This window comes from Astyanax mexicanus, chromosome 20 (genome assembly GCF_023375975.1).
Source record: "Astyanax mexicanus isolate ESR-SI-001 chromosome 20, AstMex3_surface, whole genome shotgun sequence".
NCBI classification, from domain to species: domain Eukaryota; kingdom Metazoa; phylum Chordata; class Actinopteri; order Characiformes; family Acestrorhamphidae; genus Astyanax; species Astyanax mexicanus.
The window spans coordinates 10,789,248-10,810,814 of record NC_064427.1 but is presented as its reverse complement, the minus strand read 5'-3'; the positions used below and the strand labels follow the sequence as shown (position 1 = coordinate 10,810,814).

The window sequence follows — 21,567 nt, the reverse complement described above, 5'->3', positions numbered from 1 at the left end:
AAAAAGCAAATGGTCAAGACTGAGAAGTGTTGGATGAGCAGCAAGCGTCCATTTTAGGCTACGTTATAGCATTTTATGTATTTAGGTTAAAGGTGTGTTGAAAGGCTACATAAGAGTTCGAATTTGTAGCGCCTATGCTGTGGTTTAACATGTTTTAAAAAGCACTCAAACAAGTGAAATAACAGATTTCTTATTTCATTTTCACGAGACTATTTTAATAAAAAGGATAAAAAATCAATTAAATTACGCAGAGCAGACAAAAATGGTGGAGTTAACAATAGACACTAAACTTCTTATATTTAATATGCTGATGATACATTATGCTTCTCTGTAACCCCACATACATAAATTACAAGTCTGCTGTGCTCCTCTAATTATGAGGGGCCGGTCTAAACCAAAAATGCCAGGGCCGATTTTTTTGTCCCAGTCCAGCCCTGTAAACAAGTCAAAGCCAAACTCCAGAAATGTGTCAGTGTTAATTCAGGCAACCAAATTTTACAGCTTTACAGCTGGGTTAAATATACAGTTCAAATAATATCTCACTTACACACTTTACCCTTCCAAATGTTTTCTAACCACTTAAAACATAAATGTCTCCATAAAATGTAATCCTCACAAGATTGCTTTTAAACACTGAGGTGCAGAAAATGCACCACAATGAAAAGTAAAAGATCCAGTACACTGATTTAATGTCACCCAATCTCTTAACAGAAAAACGCTGTGTGTGGATTTGTATTTAAAGGAAGAAAAGCTGAATTTGTGTCAGAATTGCACACAATGCTATTAGCTCAACATCATTGGATTCCAGTGTGATATGCGAATGTTCAAATGCAAAATGCAATGTAAAATGTGGTTTTACATTTGCTTTTTTCACATATTCTTTTCACATATATATACATTTCACATGTATATATATATATATATATATATATATATATATATATATATATATTTGTGTGTATGTGTGTGTGTAATATATGGGAGAAAATGTGACAGAAGTAAAATTTTCTAGTCTGAAAATCTCTCACAATAACTTATTTCATCAAATGGTTATGAATACACTGTCTGATGCACAAGACACAGTTTAGTTTTGAGAAGATGGTCTGAAACATCCTTAAAACAACACTAAAATACATGAGAGTGATGCGAAAGAAGAGGTATGCAAAAGCAAACCTCAGGCGACTCTGTTTGTGGTGTGCTTGCAGAAATGGCTTCTTTCGCATCACTCTCCCATACAGCTTCTCCTTGTGCAAACTACTTTTGTGCGCTGTATTGTTGATCGATGCACAGTGACACCATCTGCAGCAAGTTGATGCTGCAGCTCTTTGGAGGTGGTCTGTGGATTGTCCTTGACTGTTCTCACCATTCTTCTTCTCTGCCTTTCTGATATTTTTCTTGGCCTGCCACTTCTGGGCTTAACAAGAACTGTCCCTGTGGTCTTCCACTTCCTTACTGTGTTCCTCACAGTGGAAACTGACAGGTTAAATCTCTGAGACAACTTTTTGTATCCTTCCCCTGAACAACTATGTTGAACAATCTTTGTTTTTAGATCATTTGAGAGTTGTTTTGATGAGCCCATGATGCCACTCTTCAGAGGAGATTCAAATTGGAGAACAACTTGCAATTGGCCACCACCTTTTCTCATGAGTGGATACACCTGGCTATGAAGTTCAAAGCTCAATGAGGTTGACAAAACAAATTTGTGCTTCAGTAAGTCAGTAAAAAGTAGTTAGCAGTATTCAAATGAAAAAAAAAAATGATAAGGGTGCCCATACTTTTGCACCGGTCAAATTTTGGTTTAATGCATATTGCACATTTTCTGTTAGTACAATAAACCTCATTTCAATCCTGAAATATTACTGTGTCCATCAGTTATTAGATATATCAAACTGAAATGGCTGTTGCAAACACCCAAATATTTAGAACTAAAAATGATTAAGATTAATAGGGGTGCCCAAACTTTTTCATATGACTGTATATATTTTTTTTAAACAGTAAAGTCTGCAGTAATAAACACAAGTTTCATTGATTTCAGCAGCTTTACTGTGAGAACAGTTGTACTCTTGTTTTGGTCCTTCAGCTGAAATGGAACAGTCTGTGGGTTGTAAAGCCTAGTTTTAAAAATGCTCATAGGTGTAAACTTGTTCTGAAAATAAAATTAAATCTACAATTTCCTGGTAACGTTATGAGGCTGGGTGCAGCAGAAATAGCATTTGAGCTAGCTGTAGTGTTGTTACCAGATGATAATCTCAAAAAGAGTTTCATTTTTTTTTAAAGTTAATAGTTTTATTGCTTTAAATTCTCCAAAAATTATACAGTATATATAGTGAGCACGTTTCTACTTCTTTCGCGGTATTATATGATAGCCTAGGATGGACTCTTTCAAATGGTAGTGGACCTGTTTTGGCATTATGGGAAAATCATGAGAAATTTAATTTTAAGCATGAATAAAAAAATAATAAAATAAAATAAAATAAAAATAAAATAAACAAAACAGTAAAATTTGCCCAAACTTACAGGAGTCATAGCCTAAGACAGACTCTTTCAAATGGTTGTGGACCTATTTTGGCATTATGGGAAAATCATGAGAAAATTATAAAAAATGTAAAAAATTAATATAAAATAAACCATACAGTGAAAATTGCCCACACTTGCAGAATTTATAGTCTAGGATGGACTCTTTTACAAGGTACTGGATCTTTTTTGGCATTTTGGGAAACTCATAAGAAATTGAATTTGAAGCATGGATTGAAAAAAATAATATTAATATAAAAATCTCTCTTTCTCTCGCCCTCTCTCTCTCTCTTAAACACTGATGGGATTGTTATGGTATTATATCAAATAGATAATGTACTGCACAAAATCTACAGTGAGGTGAGTTATTTTAATCCGTTTTCTTCTGGTTTCTGGGCTTAATGTATGTCTGAATTAATATAACCGACTGAAACGTGTCGGTCTCCCCTTCTCTGTGTTTTTTTAGCGTGCTCTCCGCCTGCGCGTCTGTTTACCGTAAAATCGCGCATATACGTGCATTTAAATTTAAAGCGCGGATAGCTTGACTCCGGGTTTTTTTTATGTCGTCGGATGTAATAATCTTGCAGTGTGTTCCTGGGCTAGTGTTTTGCTGTATACAGTCTGGTCATGTTCAAACGCGCGACGCACATTAATCTTAGATAATATTTGTTATTTTGTTAATATTAGCGTTGGTTATCTTCATATACATGTAGGGATGATGATTCATTGAAATACAGTACCGGCGTCCGTTTCCTACATGGTAGCGTGGCCGAGCGGTCTAAGGCGCTGGATTTAGGCTCCAGTCTCTCTGGAGGCGTGGGTTCGAATCCCACCGCTGCCAAATATCTTTTCTTTAATAATAGTTGAAATTGTTAAAATAACATTTAACATTAACATAAATAAAGCTCCTTTATTTCTTATTTTTCATTATCAATTAGGCAAAAAGCTTTGTTTTTTATCTGAGTAATACATGTGTATGTATTACAATGTTAGCAGAGTAGCTTCCATCTAGTCAAAGCAAATGAGGAGAGTAGATAGTAGAACTGAACACATGCACTTACTGACTGCGGCGCTTAGAGAAGTACGTAAATAAGATTAGTATTACCATGACCCAAGAACCAAAAGGCACCGCTGGGATTCGAACCCAGGATCTCCTGTTTACTAGACAGGCGCTTTAACCAACTAAGCCACGGCGCCACACGACCGACGCCGGAACAATGGGCTTTTCAATGTGTCATCGAACTCCTCGGTGCCGCGTAAACGTAACGTGTGGATGATAAATCAAGGGCCTCATGTACTATAGGTGCGTACGCACAAAAACATTGCGCCATATTTCACGCTCACGGTCAGATGTACTAAATTTGACTTGAACGTGAGAAAGTGCGTTCCCCCATGGAACTTTTGTTTCGGGCGTACGCCTTTTTTTGTACGTATGTATTGTATTGTGTTTTTGTCATTTGGCGACACTTAGAGGCGATGCATTGAAATTACAACTATTAAGACATCCTTTATGCACACATTAGCTGCGTCCAGAAACTTTTGCTACTCCTCCTCTCCTACTCCTCCTTTCCTACTCCTCCTCTCCTACCCCGGAAGAAGGTGGAGGAATCGAGGAGAGGAGAGGAGGAGGAGGAATGGAGGGAAGGAGCTGTAATTGGGGAAATGGGACAGCTGATCCCTTTTAGATAGGATGTTGACTACCGATTAACTGAGCCAATCACAACGCTCACTTTTAGCACATGCCGGATACTGCCCAGCCAATCACAGCTTCTGAATAAAGCTCCTCATACAAAAATAAAAACGAGAGATCAATAAACACAATTCCAAATTCTAGAGATCAAGCTTCAAAGTGCAGCCTGATTAGCCATTGATGAAGGTTGCATATGTAAATATTAAATTATTTTAATAGTAAAATATGATTTCATTGAATGTAATAAAACAAATAACAAATCTTAATAAATAATAAATATAATAATACATATTAGATGAAACAGCATCAATGGAACATTACTGTCACACAGCTAAATATTCAGATATTCCGATAAAATCCTGCTTACTCCCAGGCATTTTGGCCGCATCTCTGGCCAGTGAGATATATATATATATATATATATATATATATATATATATATATATATATATATATATATATATATATATATATATCATGTTACAAATATGGGAACATTAATAAAGTTTTACTGAGCATACAGCTTATCTAAACAAAAACATATATTAGTGCTTTACTGGCTGTATAATTAGATAAGGAACCTAGTTAATTAATATGTTTATGACGTATATTTGGGCGTTGCCTGCTCCTCGCACTGCTTTTCGCGTGCTCTGTGGGCGTGGATGCAGTGATGTCATTGGAAAATCCTTAAAAGTCTTCCGGAGTAGGATACACTGATGTATCCTCCAATGGAAGCATACTACAGGAGAATTTTAAGCGGCTTCTTTCGTCTCCTACGGTATTCGGACAGGCGGCAAGATGGCGTCACGAAATCAGTTTCCGGGTCACGGAGGAGAGGAGGAGGATCGGTAGGAAAAAGGAGACACTTTTGGGGTTTCTGGACGCAGCCATTGTAGTCAGCATTACTGGGTAAAATAAAGTTAATAAATCAGACAATTTCATTGGCTTACATAAATAATCGTTCAACGTGTTTCCACTTAGCCTAGATTATATAAACATGCATAAAAGTTTGCGCTGAAGTTGTTGGAGTTGGCAACGTTGGCATTATTGGAAAATATTGCTAATGGCCAAATTCATTGAGCCCGCATTTTCCACGACTATTATGTTTTTTTGGCCCATGATGATGACTGGCACCCCAATCCAGTACGTACTGCTCAAGTACGCGATTTCGGACGCAGCCTTAGTCTGTCTGAGATGTGTTTATACTGATAGGCAGTTAAATAATCGGAATTAAGAGCAAAAAGTTACAAAAGATGAAAAGTGTCGACGAGGATGGGATTCGAACCCACGCGTGCAGAGCACAATGGATTAGCAGTCCATCGCCTTAACCACTCGGCCACCTCGTCTGCATGCCTACATGGCCAAATGCATTCCTTTTAACAAGTTAGCTGATCGAAAAAACGGAACTACGATTTGATAAAAACGTAACCTAACAACTGTGAATAACGCAAGGCTTAAATACTACCGTCTTTCTTCAACACGCGAGGTCAATACTGATTTCTGAACCTCAACAACACGCTAGCTAATTATCTAGTTAACAGTTAACGTTCTCTGCTGGGCGAGAGGAAACAAAATAACAACTCAGCATAACACGTTTTATAAGCGCGACATGACCTTTTAAACGAACAGAAGCAATCGAAAAAAACAACGGTATTACACACAAGCGAACCTATACAGATCAGTTTGTACTTACGTAAAAATATAACAAACACGCACACACAGTAAAGGACTACGCGAATCGCAACCGACCACACGGATTTTCATAAGCTTTCTACTTTTAACAGAAATTAAAAAGAGCGAAATCAGACAGGATTCACCAAGGAGTTGCAGTCCTTGATAAATGCGGAATATAATCACACATTCATTGAATCCAATCATCATGTTCTGCAGCCTTTTGCAAGGCAACAGGTAAGGATGTACCTCACTGACAATACCATTCATCCGCCTCGCGTCTGGATTTGAGATACAGATACGTTTTTACAGTCATGGTTATGAACTATCATTTTCTACGTCATACGACGCTTTAAACCTACTAGTTGTATATGTTGTGAACATACAGGGTAAGCTTGAATTTGACGCTTCTAAATGGCAAAAACACACTAAATACATTCGCGGTTCTTCTATATTTGCATAAATTTACATAAATACACAGGGAGCGATCCTATTGGCGGATTGTAGAATAGCGCATTTCTGCCGCTCTAAAGCTTAACCCTTGGATGCATGGACGACCAATACCTACACTCTTCCATGAGTGGGGTCATAAATGACCCCAATTAGATTCAATGTGTTTTTGCAATGAACAAAAAAAATGGCTTTAATTTTTGTTAAAGGTGATTATATTTATTATGTTTTGGGTCAACAAAGACTGATTTTACATTTAACATATTGCATATTTATAATTTTTGTTTACATTTTCACCAAAAATAACATCAAAATCTTCATAAATTATTGTTAGTATTGTAACGGTCTGGGCACTACCAGTGTGTGTACACAAAGACAGGGAGACCAGTTTAGCCAAAAAGAAAGGACCCTGAAGGGTTGTTTATTGGTCAATTCAGTCTGCTTGGGGGAAAATAGAGCCACTAAAACATGTATGCAATCAGTAAAGGATAGAGGGGGTGTATGTGCTGTGTTGTGGGTGCATGTGATGGTCAGTATAGTGAAAAACCCAACCAAAATACTATCCCCAAAGAGCAGTCAAACAAACAAAAATGAAAGCCTCCACACTCCTGTGTGGGATTCCAGGTCAGGAGCAGACTTGGTTTAAGGCTTTGGTGAGGAGGCCCCGTCCTCCTATGTGTCTCTCTCTCTGGGAGTCTCTTCAGGAATCTGTATTAGAGAGAGAGAGAGAGACGGAGATGGAGAGGGCGTGCAGAGGGAGAGAGTAGCCCACGTGCACCAAAAGTTATAAGGAGAAAAAGCAGACAGTGTTAGTGGACAAAACTGGCATGGATTTCCCCGTCTCACTCCCCTCTCTCCTCTGACTGTTTGCTCCTCTTTTATCCTCTGTCTTCCCCTCTCCCTGCTCCTCACTCAGCCCTCTCATTAGTGCTGGCCAGGCGTGGGTGATCAGTGTGGCCCCACCCCCCTGCTGCATGCTCACAATCTCTGCTCATCTCAGCAGGATTGTTTTGGGAGTCTTGGCTGCTACCTCACATGGGCTTTCGGTATCCCGCACCTCACAGTATGTCCATGTGTCTGCAGGACAAAAAAGAAAATGAAGATACATAATATCAGAATACTGTCCACTTACATTTGCCCACACAAAATTATTTTCTCTGTTAACTGTGTGCAGTTTTCACAAACTATTGGCTTCTGGCTGTAATCAATGCACACTGGTGTACTGCATTTCCAACAGCAATTGGTGGCTTGGCGATCTTTGTTTCTTGGACACATCTGGCTCCTCTTTCTCTTCTGTCTGCCCTCTGTTCTTCTCTCCCTGTTGCTGGTTTGCAGTTTTTGTCACTCCACACCTTCCCATTGCTTCTGTGATGTAGGTTGGTAGGTTTGGTGTACCTTCGGTACAGTAGCAATGATAGTCTAGATGTTATTCAAACAATGTTTGAATGACACACAAAACAATAAATGACTATCTAAGTAAATGTCTGTGCATTTATATGTAAGTAAAAGCATAGACATGCATGTGCGCCCACATGCACGCACGCGCACACACACACACACACACACACACACACACACACACATAATAAATAAATAATGATATTGTAGGTAACCTAACAGGTTAGCGTTTATTACAAGGAATCATGAATACATTGAGTCTCTACATAACAAATGCAGTAATATCAGCTAGTTTACTAAGCTAGTGTAATGTTAGCTAGCTAAGTAAGCCAGCTAACACAATACTAACATTACTACTATTATTTTGTAGTTAGCTAACTAGTGTCTACTTTGTTGGCCAACATGATACTCTATGAGAGAAAAGGCATAGAGTTGATAAATGAAGATAATACTTACATGTATGCTGCTGCTGCTGACCTCCTGGTGGTGAGAATGCAGGCATCACATGTGTAAGTGGGACAGTCACATTTGGTAAGAATCAAAGATTCCCAAAGCAAACCCTTGAGATTCTATAGGAAATGCTTGGGGTCATTTTTGACCCCACTTATGGAAAACAGGGGTAGTGACACAAAAACTGCAATTTCTTAAAAAGTATAAAAACATTTTTAAAAATTCAAATGGCCTCAAGTCAAAAACATGTTTTATGAGGAATACCTGGAATATGGAAGTGTAAAAACTTTTAATTTTAGAGATTTTGAAGAATAACCACCCCCCGGGTCATTTTTGAACCCACTTATGCATCTAAGGGTTAAATATCATGTTCAGTAACAAAAGTAGCTCAAATGTCATCCCAGTAACCACAAACACTTCCAATACACAACATCTTTTTTAAATAAACATATAACAAATTACAACAAATCATTATAAACATAACCATTATTAAATATAAAACACCCCTTATAACATAAATCACAACTGTTCACTTTTTCAATACAAATACAAGTAAAATGATTTACAACTCACAGTGAAATAGAAAATATAAACTTATATGGAGTTTTATATAACATTGTCCTGGGCATGTAAAGCAAGCCAACTTGTAAGTGTTGATAACTTAAATAAATATCATAAATTTCCTAAATAAGTAAATGAAATAAGTACAGACTACATAATGTAATTAAGTTAATTGTACTTAATCTATGTTGACATTACTCAAAGAACTATTTTACATCTGCACATTTTTAATCCAGGATCCAGTTCTGGATTTGTAATATTTGGTAGGTGTGGTGTAAACTGGCTGATCAAATACCTCAGTGTTTTTTTTTTTTTTTTTAGCAAGAACAAAACCCAGGATGGGAAGCTGGATTAAACATGGAACTGGAAACATATCTTTCTGATACAAGACTAAAATCACGTACTGATTTCATAATTTTGCATGAGTGACTGCTGTATCATTCAGCAAACGTGAGCCCACTATCAGCAGAAGAGAAAAAGGTCATTTGCTAGTACAGCTGTCAAATTTGAAGCTAGGTGGTCACACCACTTTATACACATAAAAAAAGCACACACAGATGAAGGAAGCCTGGGGGATAAGCAGCTCATGGATGGTGAGTAAATGTGGGGGTGACACCCAGTATGCAAATAAATGGGCACAGGAGCCAATAGAAAAGGTGTTTTACTTATTAAGGCTTCACTACACTAATGTAATACACACCCTAAAGGTTACCATATTTTACTAAAATGAATCACTTCTGTCAGTGTAGCGTAACTGAATCAATCCACCTTAACTCAAACTATGCCCAACAGTTAAACTTTATGATGTGAGTGTTTATCTCAAATAATTATTTTTGATCTTGACCTTATCAGGTTAAGTTAAAATATTGCATTACTTCAACTCCTACTCAAATACACTTTTCACAGTGTCGATTCTTAACAAGATACAGTAGACAAAACATGCTTACATTAGTAATTTTTTCTCAAAATCATTAATTCACATAAACTAACTGTAGAGTTAACAGTATTGAGAGCACAGACAACATCGAGTCAGCAGTTTAGAAAATGATGCTTGTTTATTCGAATGCGTATGTGCCCACCAGTGTTCAGCTAACTCAAAATAGTTAAGTAATGTTTGGAAATATCCAATTTTATGTAAAACAGACTAATTTGAGCGGAAACAACTTTTAACAGTTTAAGTTTACAGCGTACTCCGGAACTTCCTGTTTCTTTAATGTTGCACTTCACCTAAACGTATCTTAGCAACAGCGTTTCTCACTGAGAATTTGCTGCCATGATTTCTGCCCAAAATTACGCTGAGCCAGTGCATGGTGAACTTGCCCACTTCCTCTCTCCCAGTTATATCATAAAATTACTGCAAACCGCTAGAGGGAGCACGCGAGTGAGTCCTCAAATGAACGGGGTGAATGGAACTGAACAGCTAAAACTCAAATGAAAATGAGTAACTAAACACTTTTCCAGGACTTTGCTTCAATTTTAGCACTTTAATTTAAATTGAAATTAAGTATTTTGCTAAAAAACAAATAAAAGTTACCTGTGTGTGTGTTTTCTTTTTTTTTCTACAGCAATTGATTTTGGACACCAGATTTGCAAAAATTACTGCTACTGTGAGCTGACTGGTTGGTAAGCTGAGGCTGGAGTTACCGCAAGAACATGTTTAAAGGGCTTATACAGCTCATTTGGGTGGGCTTCTTCTTAGTAGAGAGAGTTAATTGTTATACACAGGCACAACAACAATTTGAGGCATAAATAATATTAATATAATTTTCTCACCATTGGATTCCCTATTTTTTTCCATCTCAGGTGCAGGCTAAACTAAATATTCCTCAATGGAACCCGAAATGGTTTATTATTCAGTGTTGATGACTCATATTTACAAAACAGTGACTTTACAAAAAACTTACAATGTTAATGTAAAATTAATTTTGTTATTTTAAGTCATTATGGGGCTTTTCTATTGGTCTCTTATAAAATTTTGACAGCATGCAGCCAATTAAATTTCTCTTAACCTATATCTTGTAACTAATGTGTAAAGAATACAAGAGCTTCGCTTTACAGACTCTGTGAAACAGAATACAGCTAATGTCTATTAACTTCAAACTAAAAAACAAAAAACCTATATCTATATTTATTACATTAGCACTTTAAGCTTCCAAAAACAGCTACATTCATTCTACACTTACCTATATAAACAGCAACATCAGACAGGATTCATTAAGGAATTGCAGTTCCTCAGTTTATCACACTGTAAACCCTAATGAGTTAAGTCTACTCAAATCATTTGAAGTCATTTATTTCATTACAGGACACAAATAGGAATAAAATCTAAAAGCGTAAATTACAACCCAATTAAACATAACTGATTCACATTTAGCTCCGACAGAGAAAACTGTTACAGGTAAAGCACAAGCAAGAACACTCACAAATCAGTCGTTCTTTATTTGTGTATTAGCTCTGAACAAATCAGATATTAATTACACAAAAAGTTGCAATTTTTTGACAAACGTGGAATTTAATCACACACTCAGTGAAACCAATCATCATGTTTTACAATATTTTTATATACACAACAAGTGATGACAAACCACACTGAATATATCATACTAACAATGCTGTTCCATACCTTTTAAATTCAATAGTATTCATAGTTATGCGAATAAATGCTGGTGTTTAATATTCTGTATATACTGAAATCTTAACATAGCAAATTTTAAACTTCTAAATTCCACACGTTCACATTCAAGAATTAATATATTTCCATAAATTAAAATAAAGAATGAGGTGCAACCCCATTGGTGGATTTCTGAAAAGACTTATTACTTGTACATAAACGCAATTTGTATAAAAATCAAATAGTCTGATTTATCGTGAAGAGCTTTAGGATTATATTCCCTGACACATTAAGTTTAAAAATATGAATGAAGATATGAAGGACTGGCCAGATATTTTACACGTTTTCTTGTACCAGCATTTTTACCTGTAGCAGATTTATATGGTGCAAAATAAATGGCTGTGTAATTTAATACTTCTCTAAATAAAAGTTAAAGTTTTGGTTAAGTATTTGTATCTAACTGGCTTTTATGTAATAACTGTAATTTGTCAAATAAAGTTTTATAGTGCATCACAACAGAATTATTCTTTAAAGAATCAAGCAGTGATAAGGGAGTCCTAATGAGTTGGTGGGGTAATTGGTCTTTCAAAATAAGGAAAATGTATAATAATTAGCAACAAGTCTAAAAAAGAAACTGCACATCTTTGATATGTTTCACAATCAAATATACCAAGCCATGATTTACAAATCAACTGTTCTTCCAAATATTTGATTAGTCTCATAGACTAATCTTTTTTCATTTTCAACTGTTTTCTCAGCAGATCAGACAGGATTCATCAAAGAGTTGCAGTTCTCTGATGAATGTGAATATAATCACACACTCATTGAACCCAATCATCATGTTCTGCAGTCTTATTATAAAGACAACAGGTAAGAATAAACCTCACTGATAATGTTATACCAATACTGCTGTGCCATGCTTTTTAAATGCAATAGTTTTTACAGTCATGGTGAAGAATGAACAGTTTTTTTTAATGCATTTCAGCTACTTGTCCAATATGCTGTAATAAGGATGTTGTTGTGGGACAATATCAAATTAGTTCTAGATGTAATTCAAACATTAATATTTTCACTCTGTTTAACTATAAAATAATAATAAACATCCCTTATAAATTTAAAGACACACACTGAAAGGGATTGATATCAGTACTGATTTTATTATACTAAGCATGGACTGAATAAAATCTATAAGTATAAATCAGAGCCTCATTAAACACACTTGACCCACATCCTGGTTTTACAGGTAAAATTGAACACATGCAATCACACTCACAAACTAGTATTTCAATATTCAAACAGGTTCTCCCAATAGATCAGACAGAATTCATCAAAGAGTTGCAGTTCTCTGATAAATGCGGAATCTAATCAAACACTTACTGAATCCAATCACATACTGCAGCAACATTACAAATACTAAAAGTAAGGAGCAACCTCACTGAAAACATAATACAAATAATGCTCTGCCATGCTTTTTAAGTACAATAGTTTTTACAGTCATGGTAAGGAATGTACATATTTTTTTTATTTTAAAATATTCCAATTATCCAAAAAAGTTTAAGAAAAAAAATATCCAAATAAGTTTAAGTTAATGTAAATTTCACACATTGAAACAAATATTCAACAAGAATTCTTATATTTGCATAAATTAACATAAAAAACAAGAAACAACCTCATTGGTGGATTTCTGAAAAGACTTATCACTTTAACAAAACTTCATTCATACAAAAATAAATAGTCTAATTTATCATTAAGAGATTTAGGGTCTTGTTTCTTGACACATTAACATGAAAAAATAGAAATATATGAAGAAATGTCCAAAGATTTTTCACTTATTACAATTTCCATATCTGAGCTCAGTATTATAGTATTTATAAATGTAGGAGATTTACATGGTGCAAAATAAATGTCAGTGTAATATAATAGTCTGAATAAAAGTTCACATTTTTTGTTAAAGATAGAAGTATCAATATCTAATTGGCTTCTATGTATTAGTTGTATGTATTTATTTTCTTTGAATCCTGAATCCTGAATTAAAATCCTGAGCTTAGCTGTGGAAACAGCAGAAGCAGGTCAGTGAACATGATTATACGTGTGAAATTTTCTGGCCATTTCTTCATATATTTCTATTTTTTATGTTATTGTGTCATTGAACAAGATCCTAAACCTCTTAATGATAAAATAGTCTTTTTATTTTTGTACAAATTAAGTTTTTGTTGAAGTAATAAGTCTTTTCAGAAATCCACCAATGGGGTTGTTCCTTGTTCTTTTATGTTAATTTATGCAAACATATGAATTCCTATTGAATATTTTGATAAGCCTTTTTAAAAATCCTCCAGTGGAATTGCCTTTTGTTTTTCATGTTAATTTATGCAAATATATGTATTCTTGTTGAACATTAAATTCCTCACCATGACTGTAAAAACTATTGTGTTTAAAAAGCATGCCACAGCGTAAGTGGTACGATATTATCAGTGAGATTTATCCTTACCTGTTGTCTTTATAATAAGACTGCAGAACATGATGATTGGGTTCAATGAGTGTGTGATTATATTCCACATTCATCAAAGAACTGCAACTCTTTGATGAATCCTGTCTGATCTGCTAAGAGAACAAGTTTGAATATAAAAATGTTAGAATGCATGTGAGTGTGATTGTATGTGTTGAACATTTCCTGTAAGAGCAGAATGTGGGTCAGTTATGTTTAATAAGTTCCCTAATTTATGCTATTAGATTTTATTCAAGCCTGCATTCAGTATTGCCAAGTTTAGTATATTAACATCAGCACTAATTCTAATTTCTTTTAATGTTTGTTTCTTATTTCTGAATGGATGTTTAATATTATCCTTTAGTTAATTGAAGTGAAAATATTCTCTATTAATGTTTGAAATACACCTAGTATTATGTGGATATAGTCACTGTCCCACAAAAACTTCCTCCTTATGCTGTTTTTTAACTTTTAACAATATGATTTTGGCAGTTCTTTAAATTGTGTCAAAATTTAGTTTTAGTTATTTGACTTTTTTTTACATTTCCAGTCAAGTCAAGTCAAGTCAAGTCAAGTAGTTTTATTGTCAATACTGCATATGTACAGGACATACAGAGAATTGAAATTACGTTACTCTCCTTCCCAATTTTACAGCAAGTACAGATAATAGATATAATAAAAGAGAATGGGAGACACTATGTGTACAATACAGCAGGGACACAAATAGACATACATGAGACAAAAACAAGGTGCAGTAGTGGTGGGGGAGAAATAGATATATAAATATAAGTAAAAAAAGAAATAGATATATAATATAAAAGAGTGGGAGACACTATATGTACAATACAACAAGACAAAATAAACATACGTAAGACAATAGTGCAATATTGATGGTGATTGAGATGGAATGACAGTATAAATAGTATATAACAGTAGTGCAAATATGGTATATAGCTTAAGGCTGGTAAAGTGAATGAGTGCGTAAAGTTCTTAAAGTTCACATGGGGAATTATGGGGAATTAAAGTGCAAATTGACAGTGCAAATTGACAGTCCAGCTTACCACAGAATAATTTTCAATTAAACATTTACTATAGTTGTAAATTATGGTTGCGTTTAAATTTAGATTGGGATTTTTATAGTGTGAACCATATAAATCTGTGCTAGAATACTGAGCTCAGCTATAGAGAAAGGTGCTACAGGTCAGTAAATATGATTTTAAGTGTATAATCTCTGGCCATTTCTTCATATATTTCTTTTTTTATCTTAATGTTTTAAAGAGCATGATCCTAAACATTTTCATGATAAATCAGACTATTGTTGTTCAAAAGTTTTTGTTCAAGTGATAAGTCTTTTCAAAAATCCACCAATGGGATTGCCTCTTGTTCTAATGTTAATTCATGCAAATATATAAATTCCTGTTGAATACTTGTTTTAATATGTGGAATTTAAAATGTCAATTTTCCAGTATATACAGCATATTGGACAATTAGTTTAAAAGCAGTAAAAAATATATTCCTCACCATGACTGTAAAAACTATTGTATTTAAAAAGGATGGCACAGCGTTATTGGTATAACATTATCAGTGAGGTTTATCCTTACCTGTTGTCTTAATAAGAAGACTGCAGAACATGATGATTGAGTGTGTGATTATATTCCACATCCATCAAAGAACTGCAACTCTTTGATGAATCCTATCTGATCTGCTGAGATGAAATTTTAAATATAAAAATGCTAGATTGTAAGTGTGATTGCATGTGTTGAGTGTTTCCTGTAAGAGCTGAATGGGGGTTAGTTATGTTTAATTGGACTCTTATTTATGCTATTAGATTTTTTATTCACGCAGGTGTTCAGTATTGCCAGGTTTAATACAGTGGGGAAAAAAGTATTTAGTCAGTCACCAATTGTGCAAGTTTTGCCAAAGATGAGAGAGACCTGTAACTAACATCATAGGTAGACCTCAACTATGCGAGACAAAATGAGAAAAAAATCCCATTGTCTGATTTTTAAAGAATTTATTTGCAAATAATGGTGAAAAAAAGATTTGTTCACCTACAAGCTAGCAACATTTCTGGCTGTCACAGACCTGTAACCTCCTCCATTCATTACCTGTATTAATGGCACCTGTTGACCTCGTTATCTGTATAAAAGACACCTGTCTACAACCCCAAACAGTCACACTCCAAACTCCCCTATGGTGAAGACCAAAGAGCTGTTGAAGGACACAAGGGCGTAGGAGCGAGTTTGATATTGGGGGGGAAGCAAAGCCCACACTGTAGTGTCTTAGAACAACATAGAATTACTTTTAATCACAAATAATCCTTTTTTTGTATTCTGTTTATTATTAGTTACATCCAAGTAAAGGTTAGTTTACAACCTAAACATGTTACTCCACATTACATTTACTGTTTAAAAAAATATGCGTGATATGTCTGAATTATATACATATATGACAAAAACTGATGAGTTATCATCTGCGCTTTTAATTTTTTCTACTGAAAGCACTTCTTATGATAGTGCCCATTTTTGAAAAAAGAATGTAACTTTACGTTTCATAGAGATTTTTGACATTTTTCTAATATAAATGTTAGAAAAAAACATTTGCCTTCGCCTGGAATCCCTCAATTTACTCAGGACATGGTCTTACTGTGAACTACAAATAAACAGAAGCCAGGTTAGAGCAGTGTTTCTCTGCTTTAAAGTCACTTAATAAAGTAAGTGGTGGTATGATGTGTCTAATCCACTGCTATATATATATATATATATATATATATATATATATATATATATATATATATATAATGATTGATTTATGATCCATAGGGGGCTAAGTGATTTTAACCGTTAAACTCAATAAAGGATTGCTTATTTGCTGATCATTTTTAGGGCAGAAACCAGAGTTAATAAACTGCTTTAACCTACCAACATAAAAGTATAGTATTAAATTCTGGCTCTCCACAATATCCAGCTTCTAGATAACTGTTTTTTTCGTTCAGTATAGGTTACAGTAAGTCCTGCAATTCTAATTTAATAAACACAATTTGCAAATGAAATGGTGATTAAATGGTGATCTGGCACTACAGGGCAAGCTGAACATTACATATATAGTTTATTTTTTCTTAAACCTTGACTCCCTATCTACCTAATTCCAAAGTTAAGCTAACTGACTCACACTCTCAATTTATTAATCACACGGTGGGTTTAATCTGTGTGTTTTGAGTTGGAGTGGAGTCTTTTTAACCAGCTATCAGAAATAATCTCAACACAGGTTACATGCTTAGCTCCGTTACCTTTCTCTTAGAAAAATCGCTGTACATCCAGATTTACTTCAACATCAGCTGCTGCTGGACCCCGCTGCTAAATCTCACAGCGATCACACACTGACTCTTCTCGCAAAACCAGCGAGCTGATTGGCTGTTTCTCCTGAAAGGCGGGACTTTCTCCCTAAACCGGCACCTTGGTTGGTTTCCCTTTACACAGCAGTCAGCAATAGGCAAGTATCTTGGTGTGAAGAAATCTACTGTGGGAGCAATAATCAGAAAATGAAAGACCTACAAGACCACTGCTAATCTCCCTCGATCAGGGGTCTACGCAAGATCTCAGCTGTGGTGTCAAAATGATCAAAAGAATGGTGAGCAAAAATCGCAGAACCAAGTGGGGGGCTATGACCTGTAGAAAACTGGGACCAACGTTACAAAGGCTACCGTCAGTTACACACTATGCCGCCAGGAACTCAGATCTTGCAGTGCCAGACGTGTCCCCCTGCTTAAGCCAGGACATGTCCGGGCGCGTCTGAGGGTACTGACTGCAGCCTGCGGGAAGGCGGAGTTGGACGTCCAGCGCGCCCAACTCCGCCCACTCTGTCAGCGTCAGGTCTTAGCTCCGCCTCTGAACGGAAATAAACAATGCACAGGACAGTTAGCGGTTGTTTTTTATTCTGGCTTAAATACTGTGTGTACACTACAAGCTTTTGACAATATGATCATGGCAGTTTTTTACCTTAGCAAAAAAAAAAACCTGTCTTTTATGTCAAAAAAGAATATACCTGAAAATCACAGTAAAACATCTGTTTCAATACATCTCAATTTTAATGACAAGAATCCTCTTTTTTAACTTTGAATGGTAATTTATGGGGTCTTAGTGTAAAAACACACTCAATGACGTATAAACACAGTCTTTGGTGTAAAAATACAGAGCAGTATAGTAGCTTTTACATTTTTTTTTTTACATTTTGCTGTAAAAAAAAAATGTAACACACATTACAAAACCAAATGGAACGCAGCTATAATCTTCAGTTTTAGTGTTTAATTAAGTTTCATGGCTGCTTTACCCTAAATTATTATTTATTTAAACACGGTTACATTCAGAAGCATTTATTCCCGAGTTTTGGCTAAAGTGTATTGGGGCGGTGCTGAGGTGTTTTTGTGTGTTTTTATGGGTGTTGTGGCCTCTTTTATATAGGCACACTGCAAGCCTGGATAACTTAAATTTATTTTAAAAAGTTGAGTAATGGGTAATGAAAACTTAAGTTTAGCATAGCTTAGGACATCAAGTTATTACAACTAAAAGGGTAGTTGATTTATCTTTTTTATTTTTGTTTTACTGTTAGACCAGATAAACTCAGTACTTATAAGCAAACTTGAAAAGAAAAGAAGATAAATTGAGTTAGCATAAATTAAAACATCAAGTTATTTCAACTTGATTTATTTCTAAGGTAGCCCAGAGGGAATCACTACACACTGATGGTAAGTGTCAGAAACTGTTGGACACACCCAGTATCCAAATAAATTGGGCCAAAAGCCAATGGAAAAGAAGCTGTTAATGGCAACAGATTAAACTCATATAGTATAAATTGGTTTAACTCAAAGATCTCAGTAAGAATGTATTGAATGTGCCCACAAATGTTCAGCTAACTCAAAATAGTTGAGTATTGTTTACAAATATCCACTTTTATGTAAAACAGACTTAATTTGAGTTTAAACAACCTCTGGGTTTACAGTGTATGTGTCCACTGGTGCTTTTCTTCAGGACACTGCACGGTCGCCAGCTTTATTGAAGTTGAACTCTGCCAAACTTTTTCACCGTAGGCCAAGTAGTGGGCGTTTAAAAACTTTACTCCCGAAATGACCAATTTTTACACGGTTTGGTTTGTTTCAAACAGCAGAGATGTAGTAATGATTTAGGCAGTGTTGTGCCAGTTCACAGCTTTTCTGAACTAGTTCAAGTTCAGATAATTTTACTTTTTTTGTGTGATATTCAAATAAATACTTTTTTTCACACTACAAGCTAGAAATCACTATACGTTCTTTGAAACTGCTCATTGTAGACATTTGCTCATGACACTGCAATTGTGGGTTTCTTACCAGGTGATGAAAATGTTCATAAGGAGAATCGGTGTCTGTCTCTGTGCCATCACTTCCACTAGCTATTTTTTATTTTTTTAATTGCAGCGCTTTCTCTCACTCCCGTCATTGGTCTCTCTCTCTCTCTCTCTGTATCTCTCTCTCGCGCTCCGCGCTCTCGTCGTATGTCTCTCTCTCTCGCTCTCTCTTTCTCTCTCTCTCTTTCTCTCTCTCTCTCCCTCGCGCCCTCTAGCCAACGTTCATTTACAGGGATGTCTGCCGTTCATGGCACATAATGTGAACTAATTCACGTTCAAGTTCTTTATTAAAAAATGTGTTGCGTTCAGTTCAACGTTCACGAAAAAATGAGCGTGTTCAATGAACACATAATGAACGCAAATACGTGCTTTCATGCTGAAAAACTTCATATTATGTTCTTTAACATAGACAGACATACGATATGTCATATTAATAAGTGTATGAATGAATTAATTTTATATTTATATGTACATACACACGTATATATGCAGTATTCAGACCTCAAATAATGCAAAGAATTATAAATAACATTCAAGAGGTTAAATATTACATTAATTAATGCACTTATGTAAAACAAACTGGGGGAAAAAGTTGTGAAAGAGTTGTGAATGTTATAGGCTTATTAAACACCTTCCTCAGTTTAATCTAAAGCACCGGTGGCGCATATGGTTGCCGACTCCAAAATGGCGACTACGCTGACAAGCCGGCTCCAATAGACACCTCAGTCGATGCCGCCTCTATGGCTGTGTGCAGAAACTTTTGCTACTACTCCTCTCCTGCTCCTCCTTTCTTACTCCTCTACTAACCCGTAAGAAGGTGGAGGAATCGAGAAAGAGGAGAGGAGAGGAGAGAAGGAGGAGAAATGAAGAAAAGGAGCTGTAATTGGGGAAATAGGACAGCTGATCCCTTTTAGGTAGGATGTTGACTACTGATGAACTGAGCCAAATCCTAACATTACTTTCAGCACATGCCAGATACTGTCCAGCCAATTACAGCTTCTGGGTAGAGCTCCGCATACAAAAATAAAAATGAGAAATCAATAAGCACAATTCCAAAATCTAGAGATTATAATTTTGACAATCATATCAAGCTTTAAAGTACAGCCTGATTAGCCATTGATGAAGGTTGCATTAAAATATTAAATTATTTTAATGGTGAAATATGATTTCATTGAATGTAATAAAACAAAAAACAAATATTAATAAATAATAACTAGTAAAAAACTTCTTTCTTCTCCTACAGTTTTCAGACCGGTGGCAAGATGGTGTCACAAAATCAGTTTTCTGGGTCACAGAGGAGAGGAGAAGGATCGGTAGGAAAAAGGAGACACTTTTGGGGTTTCTGGACACAGCCTATGTATATGATTGTGTCTATGGTCAGCACTACGACCGCTCAACATGCCCACACCTTTCGACACGCCCAGTACTCCGAGCTGTAGACAGTGTGTCCCAATTCAGGGGCTGCATGCTTCGAAGGACGCGGTCTATGAAGGTGCATACTTTTAAGGATGGGTAGGCTGCGATGGCAGTACTGAAATGGGACAGTCTACCCTACGGAGTATTTCCTGTTTCCTGTTTGAGATTCTACCCGGTTTAGAGGGATCACCATGATGTGGTTTCATGGCAGCTTTATCCACTTGGCTGGGTTTTAAACTGTTGTTAAATAAGTACTTGTACTTCCCAAGCATTATTCAGTGCTGTAAATAAACAGTAAGTATGATAATAAGAAGTTTAATAATTGCCATTAAACTTGTTAATTTAAATACACTTTATGTGTGCAACCAATAGAGCTCAAGAGCTAAACAAAAATAAAATATAGTTCAATTATTTTTCAAGAAACATTATTTATCTGTAAAGTAAAAGAATAAAATAACTAATTGATAAATTTCCAAATTTAAATAAAATTAAAATTACTTTTGTTTGCTTAAAAAGACATTTAATTTGACATTTTCATGCTGAACGTTGCTTGAATAGGTCTGTAAACATGATTTTATAATCTCTGGCCATTTCCTTATATATTTCTGTTTTTATCTTAATTTGTCAAGGAACATGATCCTAAACCTTTTCATGATAAATCAGACTATTTGTGTTTATATGTTTTTGTTCAAGTTTTTTCAAAAATCCACCAATGGGATTTCCTCTTGTTCTTTATGTTAATATATGCAAATACATGAATTCCTATTGAATATTTTTTGTTTTAATATATGAAATTTAAAATGAGCTAACTTAATATTTCAGTACATACAGCATATTGGACAATTAGTTTAAAAGCATTAAAAATAATAAAATGATATTCCTCACCATGACTGTAAAAACTATTGTATTTAAAAAGCAGGGCAGAGTATTATTGGTATAACA

The 21,567-nt window shown here is 35.3% G+C and overlaps 9 non-coding genes across 9 annotated transcripts; 3 read left to right on the top strand and 6 right to left on the bottom strand.

The window, feature by feature from the left end:
* Nucleotides 1-3,273: 3,273 nt before the first annotated feature.
* Nucleotides 3,274-3,355, top strand: trnal-uag (transfer RNA leucine (anticodon UAG)). Its single transcript has one exon. It is a non-coding gene; the product is annotated as a tRNA-Leu (tRNA).
* A 282-nt stretch (nt 3,356-3,637) lies between these two features.
* trnat-agu (transfer RNA threonine (anticodon AGU)) lies at nt 3,638-3,711 on the bottom strand. The gene has a single exon. It is a non-coding gene; the product is annotated as a tRNA-Thr (tRNA).
* A 1,757-nt stretch (nt 3,712-5,468) lies between these two features.
* trnas-gcu (transfer RNA serine (anticodon GCU)) lies at nt 5,469-5,550 on the bottom strand. The gene has a single exon. It is a non-coding gene; the product is annotated as a tRNA-Ser (tRNA).
* Nucleotides 5,551-6,005: 455 nt separating this feature from the next.
* On the bottom strand, nt 6,006-6,135 carry LOC125785254 (U8 small nucleolar RNA). The gene has a single exon (XR_007427882.1). It is a non-coding gene; the product is annotated as a U8 small nucleolar RNA (small nucleolar RNA).
* A 5,061-nt stretch (nt 6,136-11,196) lies between these two features.
* On the bottom strand, nt 11,197-11,330 carry LOC125785260 (U8 small nucleolar RNA). The gene has a single exon (XR_007427888.1). It is a non-coding gene; the product is annotated as a U8 small nucleolar RNA (small nucleolar RNA).
* A 776-nt stretch (nt 11,331-12,106) lies between these two features.
* Nucleotides 12,107-12,238, bottom strand: LOC125785255 (U8 small nucleolar RNA). The gene has a single exon (XR_007427883.1). It is a non-coding gene; the product is annotated as a U8 small nucleolar RNA (small nucleolar RNA).
* A 419-nt stretch (nt 12,239-12,657) lies between these two features.
* LOC125785259 (U8 small nucleolar RNA) lies at nt 12,658-12,787 on the bottom strand. Its single transcript, XR_007427887.1, has one exon. It is a non-coding gene; the product is annotated as a U8 small nucleolar RNA (small nucleolar RNA).
* Nucleotides 12,788-13,810: 1,023 nt separating this feature from the next.
* LOC125785256 (U8 small nucleolar RNA) lies at nt 13,811-13,943 on the top strand. Its single transcript, XR_007427884.1, has one exon. It is a non-coding gene; the product is annotated as a U8 small nucleolar RNA (small nucleolar RNA).
* Nucleotides 13,944-15,408: 1,465 nt separating this feature from the next.
* Nucleotides 15,409-15,532, top strand: LOC125785258 (U8 small nucleolar RNA). The gene has a single exon (XR_007427886.1). It is a non-coding gene; the product is annotated as a U8 small nucleolar RNA (small nucleolar RNA).
* The last annotated feature ends 6,035 nt before the right edge of the window (nt 15,533-21,567 follow it).